Raw genomic sequence first — 8,710 nt, forward strand, 5'->3', positions numbered from 1 at the left:
GACACGAAGGCAGGTACTCTTGAAGAATATGCCACAGTGCTGCTATTCAAGTTGCTATAAAGGAAGCAGTGCACAGGAAAATTGTGCTAGTAAGGGTAAAGGCCCAGGATCCAAACAATGGTGCACTAATTTCAGCAAAGTTGATAGACTTCAAGAGCTACTAGGTGATGGACTATCCTAGAGCGGTGCTTCATCTAGGTGTGACTCGAGAGCGGGTGGATGAAGATCGATTGCCAAAGGAGTGAATACAATCGAAGGTGGAAGAGGCCCTACGATGTGGTGGCAAAAGCCACACATAGAGGGATCACAATCTGAGTTCATCCCATAAGAATCAGAATGCAATGGAGATGCCACCAGGAGGCGAAATGGTGCAGCGGATCATGGTGGAATAGTTCGTGGCAATGCAATACACACGAATCAGTCCCATAAGGGACTATATCATATAGAGGTATGATCGGGAGCTATTAGGAGCTCCACTTTGGTAAACAATATGACAGCAAGAAGGGCTATGGATTCAAGGAGTGAAAGTCATGGTAACGAAGAGGTGGGTCTTCCTTACATGCATCGAATTTTGCATCGGATAAAAGCCTTGGTCATCAGCATATGGGGGTTGTGTACTACCGAGGAAAAAAGTTTGAATGCAAGTACTAATGAGTCACATGGGATGAACTTAATCATGTAGAGATATGATTAAAGCAGTTGGAGAGTTGGACTACTCCAGAGCCTATATTCACTTAAGAGAGCCCGACAAGTCAAAGAACAAGGCCGAGTAAGCGAACGTTGCTACCAAGGAAGCTAAGGAGAATATAATCGGTGCAAACCCTATAACATGATGGCAGAGGCCATGCATGAGAGTTGCAGTATGTCTTTCCATCGACCAAGGGGAACTGCTTGGAGAACACAAAGTGTTGAAGTAAGGGGTCGAAAGGGGTGAAGAAGCGACGACGAGTCCAAAGAGACTTAGCTACCCAAAATAAAGCATCGATTAGAATGGAGGTAGACTCAAAGGAGTGTCATAAAGGCAGATCTACCGATCATGAAGAAAAGGGATGCAGATGCGAGGTGACGAATAGTAGGGTCATGGTGTTAGAGCTAGCCCTAGAAAATTTACCACAAGGTAATTTTGGCAACCCAACAAGACAATAAAATGGAAAGAATAAAAGCGAGACAAGAACACCAGAACACCAGATATACGTGGTTCGGTCAATTAACTTTGACCTACATCCACGGACGAAAGAGGAGCAAATTACTACTGCAAAAGAGGGACAATTACAAATGCCTTAGGAAGATGTTCCTAGGCCATAAAACACCCGAAAATACTAAACAAGAAAAACTAAACTATAAGTCCAAACTATTTAACTGAGTATGGACTTAAACCAAAGCAAACACTTAGGATTTTCTTGTGGTGCCACTTATGGTACCTCTTGTGGTGCATCTGACTTCAAAGCTTAGACCCTTATTTATAGTTCCAATACGAGATAACAAGTATGATTTTCCCGATGTGGGACTATGGGACTTGCCAAACTAACAAATCTCCACCTTGGCATGTTCCAACAAAATTTGCTCCACCTTCTTCATAAAAGCCCCAACGGGCAATCATCAACAATGAACACCAACCAAGTCCAAGCACTGCTTGAACTTGTAAACCGAAAGATGCTTCGTAAGCATATCAATTGGATTGTCCTTCGTATGAATTTTCTGAACAAGGACTTTCCCCTCAGTAATGGTATCCCATTTGCATCCAACAATTTTCTTACCTGAAGGCGGCTTCACAAGATCCCAAGTTCTATTCCGATGGAGAGACTCAATTTCTTCATTCATCGCAATCAACCACTTAGCGGAATTATCACAAGAAACTGCATCTGAGTAGGAAGTAGGCTCACCAACTTCACTCGTCTCTTCTGCAACAGACAAAGCATATGCAACCAAATTTGCATATCTTTGTGGTGGTCGAATTTCTCTCCATGGTCTATCCTTGGCTATGGAATATTGCTCTTCCTCTGGATCATCTGCGTCAGTAGACTCGGGACCATCTACTGGCATTCTTTGAGTAGAAGAGTTCGACTTAAAAGAATCCGAACTACCAATCTCAAGCTCCACCTGCTTCTGCGCACTATCATTTGTACAACTAGTAGAATCTTCTTTGGAAGATAACATAAACAATTTATCAAAAGTAACATCTCTACTGATTATAAATTTTGGGGATTTGGGATCAGAACACCATAATCTGTATCCTTTCACCCCAGAAGCATACCCAAGGAAAATGTATTTTTTAGCTCGAGGCTCTAATTTTCCTTCATTTACATGCATGTATGCTGGACACCCAAAAAATTTTAAATCAGAATAATCAGTAGGAGTACCTAACCAAACTTCCTCCGGAGTTTTAAAGTTAAGTGCTGCAGAAGGAGCGCGGTTGACAACGTAACAGGCCATATTAATCGCCTCTGCCCAAAAGTCCTTTGTCAACCCTACATTTGAGATCATACACCTTGCTCTCTCCAAGAGTGTTCTGTTCATACGTTCGGCCACACCATTTTGCTGAGGCGTCATCCTAACAGTCCGATGCCGAATAATTCCTTCATTTTTGCAGAATTCTTCAAAATCACCTTCACAAAATTCCATGCCATTATCTGTTCGAAGCTGCTTAATCTGTTTACCTGTTTGTTTCTCAATCAAAGCCTTCCATTGTTTACATGTTAGAAAAACATCATTTTTATGCTTGAGAAAATAAACCCAAAGTTTCCTAGAATAATCGTCAATGAAAGTCAATATATACCTGGCACCACCCTTAGATTGAACATGAGCTAGACCCCAAAGGTCTGAATGAATATAGTCAAGAGTACCTTTCGTTTTGTGAACTGCCGGAGAAGTGAAGCTGACTCTTTTCTGCTTTCCAAAAATGCAGTGTTCACAAAAATCAAGTGGCCCAATACTCTGTCCGCAAAGTAGACCTCTTTTGCTCAATATGCTCAAACCTTTTTCGCTCATATGACCCAAACGCATATGCCATAATTTGGTGATGTCAGAATCAGACAATGATGATGACGAGACTGCAACTGAACCTGTGACAGTAGTTCCCTGCAGAATATACAAGCTACCAGACCTACAAGCTTTCATAACAATAAGGGCACTTCTAGAAACTTTCATAACTCCACCTTCAACTGTGTATTTACACCCAAGGGCCTCTAGGGTGCCTAAAGAGATGAGATTCTTTTTTAAATCAGGAACATGTCTAACATTAGTGAGCGTCCTCACAATACCATCATGCATTTTAATTCGGATTGTACCTCTACCAACAACATCACATGCGGCATTATTGCCCATCAAAACAATTCCACCATTACAAGATTCATATGTGGAAAACAAATCCCTATTGGGACACATGTGATAAGAACAACCTGAATCTAAAATCCATTTATTTTTAGACCTCGTCCTATCATCAATAGTAGAAAAAATATTTTCAACAATCTCATCAGTTGCTACACTAACTTCAGCGGATTCAGTAGTTTTTTCAACAAATTTTTCCTTTTGCTTTAATTTATTTTTCAATTTAAAGCAATCAGTTTTAATGTGCCCCATTTTATGACAATATCTGCATTCCAAATTTCTATGTCTGGATTTAGATCTAGATTTAGATCTACTACTATCAAATTCTCTTTTATCTATTCTCCCCCTAACAACCAGACCCTCAGCCTGATTCTCTCTACTTTCCCCAGTGATATTCCTGTCTATCTGCTCCTTAGATTTCCGTGCAGATTTAATTTCTTGATAAGAAACTGTTTCTTTTCCATAAATCAAAGTATCACGAAAATGCTTAAAAGATTGGGGAAGAGAACACAAGAGTAACAAAGCCTTATCCTCATCATCAATTTTTGCATCTATATTCTCCAAATCCATAACCAAAGAATCAAACTTATCAAGATGCGAGAGTATAGATGTACCTTCAATCATCCGAAGCATATATAGACTCTGCTTCAAGTAGAGACGATTCTCCACTGTCCTCTTCATGTACAAGGCTTTAAGCTTGTCCCACATGCTCTTAGCCGTAGTCTCCGTAGCTACCTCCTGTAAAACCTCGTCAGAGAGATTTAGAATGATGCTTGATCGGGCCTTCTTATCCATACCCGCAAGCTCTTCTTTTGACATATCATCTGGAATGCTCTCGGCTCCCTGTAGTACCAAATCAACTCCGTCTTGAATCAGAATGGCCTCCATCTTGAGTTGCCACAAGCCGAAGTTGACATTTCTATCAAATTTCTCGACAACAATCTTTGTTATTGTCATCGTTGCCAAAAGATCCCAGAACCAGGCTCTGATACCAATTTGTTAGAGCTAGCCCCAGGAAATTTACCACAAGGTATTTTTGGCAACCCAACAAGACAATAAAACGGAAAGAATAAAAGCGAGACAAGAACACCAGATATACGTGGTTCGGTCAATTGACTTTGACCTATATCCACGGACGAAAGAGGAGCAAATTACTACTGCAAAAGAGGGACAATTACAAATACCTTAGGAAGATGTTCCTAGGCCATAAAACACCCGAAAATACTAAACAAGAAAAACCAAACTATAAGTCCAAACTATTTAACTGAGTATGGACTTAAACCAAAGCAAACACTTAAGTTTTTCTTGTGGTGCCACTTATGGTACCTCTGGTGGTGCATCTGACTTCAAAGCTCAGACCCTTATTTATAGTTCCAATACGAGACAACAAGTCTGATTTTCCCGATGTGGGACTATGGGACTTGCCAAACTAACACATGGGCATGACAGCGCCATGGTACTGCAAAGGTGAGACTTCCGTGAAGTCATCGATCCCTTACTCTCATGGAGGGAGAGCACTTAGTTGTGAAAGGGGCCGAGGAGGTGAAGCATGCAAAGGCAAACTCCAAGTATCAGGACAAGGTTGAAGGGTAGAAGCCAAGGAACTTCGTAAGATCGGTGTCAATGAGCTTCTCATCAAGATAGCCGAAAGTGAAGGATTTCGGGTCATGCAAGAGTGCATGATCAAGGAAGGAAGCAGGCAATATGCGGTGTTGTATCTTTGTTACTCGGTGGAGTAGGCTATAGAGTTGATGGAGAAGACGATACAATCCCAGAGACGACCAAAATGATTAGAGACTTACTCTAAGTTGGGGTGAAAACTTCCTACATTCCATAAGTTTGATGGCATTGAGAAGGTGAATCACAGTAGCTAACTCAGCGCAAGGAGTGCAAACACTTCAAGTGCTTCTGAAGTATGATCAAAGAGTAGGCAAAGGCTAGTAACTAGCTCGATGCATGGAGTACAACCCTTGAGGAAGCGAGCAAAGTCAAGTAACCTTTGTCTTCTCAACTCTTAAGAGAATTGGCGAAACTGAGTACCCTATTTGTCTTATTTATCTAATAGAGGAGCTTTACACAGGTTTAAAGACCCTTCAAAGATAATAGAAGATAATAGTTGTCAAATCTTCACCAATAGTGATCAGTGCTATTGAGAGTAGATTATTTGCTTCATTTCCCAATAGAATACCAATCGAAACCAGAAGTGATGTGAATCTACTTGGAAGTGACAACTAAGTGAAAGAAAAGTCAATGGGCAAATTATATGGAGGAAGGACCCAAAACTTTAAAAAGCATCCACCTAGTTCAAGCAGCATGAGGCATTTAAGAGACTAGTGCAAATTAAGGATGATCTTTCTTTCATCTGAAAGATCCGCAGGAACCAACAGGGATCAACACAACTCAACCAACTAGTATGACATGCTCGGTCTATAGTGGACCATTTTGATCCTTTATTATGCAATTGTTCAGAATTTATAAAGCTTGTTTGTAATTTACATTGGCTATGAAGTGTTTTATGAAATAATTGCTTGTGGATACCGAGTAAGGTACTTTCTCTAACTCATTTTCTCTTTTGTAGGTCCTAAGGGACCATAGGAGGTTTCGGGGAGGCTGACCTTTACGGATAGACACGCAAGGGTGTCCATGACTTAGGCAAAACCAAATAAGTTTGTGATAGTTTGGTAGTAGCGAAAGTAACGTTCGATGTGTGAAATCCACCCCGTCGGGTCTCTTTCTTCCCATCGCAGGAAATCCACCCTCATGTGTGGCTAAAGCATGTCCGAGGGTTGCCCCTACTTCTATGGAGGTCTCTCTGAACTCTCTTCTCGTTGAGATTTGATTGGACTCGGCAGTTGTCCAATTCTAAATTCTGCAAACAAAGCGCGCAATTTGTCCTCCAAGCACGATTCAAGCCACGATTCAATCCGAGATTCTCAAGCTTTAAACTTGGCATCAATTGGATTTTAAAAAGCCATAGCATATGCCTATAAATCAGAGATATCCATGTCTTTTTTCCATTGATGGGTTAATAGCATGGGGTGGTAGAAGGTTCAAAAAAATTGAGCATCACATAAAGGTATTGCAGCAGATTTTTACATCTAAAGTGTAGCAGCTTGATGTAAAAGGTCAATGGTTTATATTGAGAATTTTTTTACGAAACTAAAAGGAAATTCACTGTTTGGAAGTGTCTAAGCTGTCATAAAAATTTCGTAGAGATTTGGATAGAAAAAATGTAGTAGCAAGATCAAACAATCTATGCTATGCGGTTGGAATTCTACGGTGCAGATTTTCAAGTATAGCAGTTTGGACGTAAAAGATTAGTGATTTATATTCAGAATTTTTTAATGAAACTAAAGGGAAATCCACTATTATGAAGTGTCAAAGTTATCATAAAAGTTTCATAGAGATTTGGATAGAAAAAATATAGTAGCAAGATCAAACAGACTGTGTTATGTGGATGGAATTCTATAGTGCATCTTTCGTCGTAGAGATGAAAACTTTACAATGAAAAGTTTATGCAGCAATATAAGAATAATTTTTTTTAATTTTTGAATAAGGATAACTAAATTACAGCAGCAGTAAGGTAGAAAATCAGAACTTATTGTAATTCACAGGAAGATCAAAGGATGATCCGGGGTTATGGAGATGACGGCAGAATTCGATGATGATCTTTTAAACAATTGTGGGAATTGCTTTGGGCCGTTGTGGAGGGCTAATGGATGGCTGGATTTTTGAATAAGGATAACTAAATTACTGCAGTAGTAAGGTAGAAAACTAGAACCTATTACAATTTATTCGGAGATCAAAGGATGATCCGCGATGGTGGAGATGATGGCAGAATTCGGCGATGATCTTTTAAGTAATTTTGGGAATTGCTTTGGGCGGCTGTAGAGGGTTGATGGATAGTTGTGAAAGGGCAGTGACACACCAAGAACGTTACTCTAATACCAAGTATTAGAACCCTTACGAATTCTAAGCTTAGGATTGATCTCTTTAGGGAATCGACCTCCTTGGTACTCTATAGGGGTTTCTTCCTCCAAGTTGTTGCTCAAAGACTGCAAAAAAGATTCATTTATTGCTTAAGAAAAGAGGATGAATACATGACTATTTATAGGGCTTCTAAACCCCAACTCCTAATAGGACTCCAATTCAAGACTCCTACTTCTAACTAACTCTTAATATGACCCATATTCAAGACTTTTATTCCTTTACAACTTCTAATGCTTCTCTAAAAAACAATCTCCTAACCCTAACCGACCTCTTTATCTCTTTAATAGGGGTCGACTAGGTAGGTTTTATATGAATACAATTAGGACTCTTCTAGCTAGAGTACTAAAATATTATAATTTATTACTCAAACCTTTAACTAAATAATTATTTTCTAATTTATCCCAAATAATCATGATAAAGTGATCATCAATAACATCATTAATCATATTGTCATGACATAAAAGATAGAATACTTATACAATTTATCCCAAATAGTCACGATGACATAAAGATGAAGTTGCTTATCCCTTCTGCATTTTTCGGAAGCTTTGATCTTTTATTCTCTTTTATTATAAAGCAAATTTATTTATTCCATCGAACTCCTTCACGATAAAGCTTACAGAGATAACCAATAGTGTTCGTGTTGAAGGAAGATGTTGAAGTTCAATCATGACTCAACTTGTGAGGAAAGAGCAGTTAGTTACACTAACCGTACGTTCTAATGACTACATAATTTATAGGAAAGAAAAGAATTAATGGATATCAATTGGTGTCTCTGGTGCCTTCATTATTCTTGAGACTCTCTCTTTGGTCTTCTTTTAGCCTCATGATACTTCGATGGTTACTGCACTCTACTATCTTAATTATGTTCCGAATAAATAAAAACGTATTGCATCAAAGATATTCTCTATAAAAAAAAAAAGCTCAGCGCCAGAAAACAAAGAGGTTTCTGCTTTAGTTTTATCAGCTCATGGTGAAATCAGAACCGATGAAGAAACATGTTCTCTATACACCCATGCTATCATGATAGTAGCAAAATCAGTGAGCCTAATTTTGTAATTTGAAATGTGCAAATACCAAAAGAAATATTATGCATGATCCGCTACCTGTAATATATCATGAAGTGGAAACACATTGCAAGATGATTAATGTATGATCTTGATTCATAACAAAAGAACACCATGTTGCCACGTTGAAGTCAAAAAGCATACCAAGTAGAAGGCATGATGATAAATAATCATATACGATTTTGTCATTCGATTGCTATTGAAATGGGAGTAGGAAAATGGTAAAACAAAAAATGAAAAAAAAAAAAAAAACGGAGACTTTTCCCATCTTGTATCTCACAAGCATGCATAAATGGTCTCATGAACGACAGAAACCCGTCTCCTTC

This window comes from Musa acuminata, chromosome BXJ2-5 (genome assembly GCF_036884655.1).
Source record: "Musa acuminata AAA Group cultivar baxijiao chromosome BXJ2-5, Cavendish_Baxijiao_AAA, whole genome shotgun sequence".
NCBI lineage: Eukaryota > Viridiplantae > Streptophyta > Magnoliopsida > Zingiberales > Musaceae > Musa > Musa acuminata.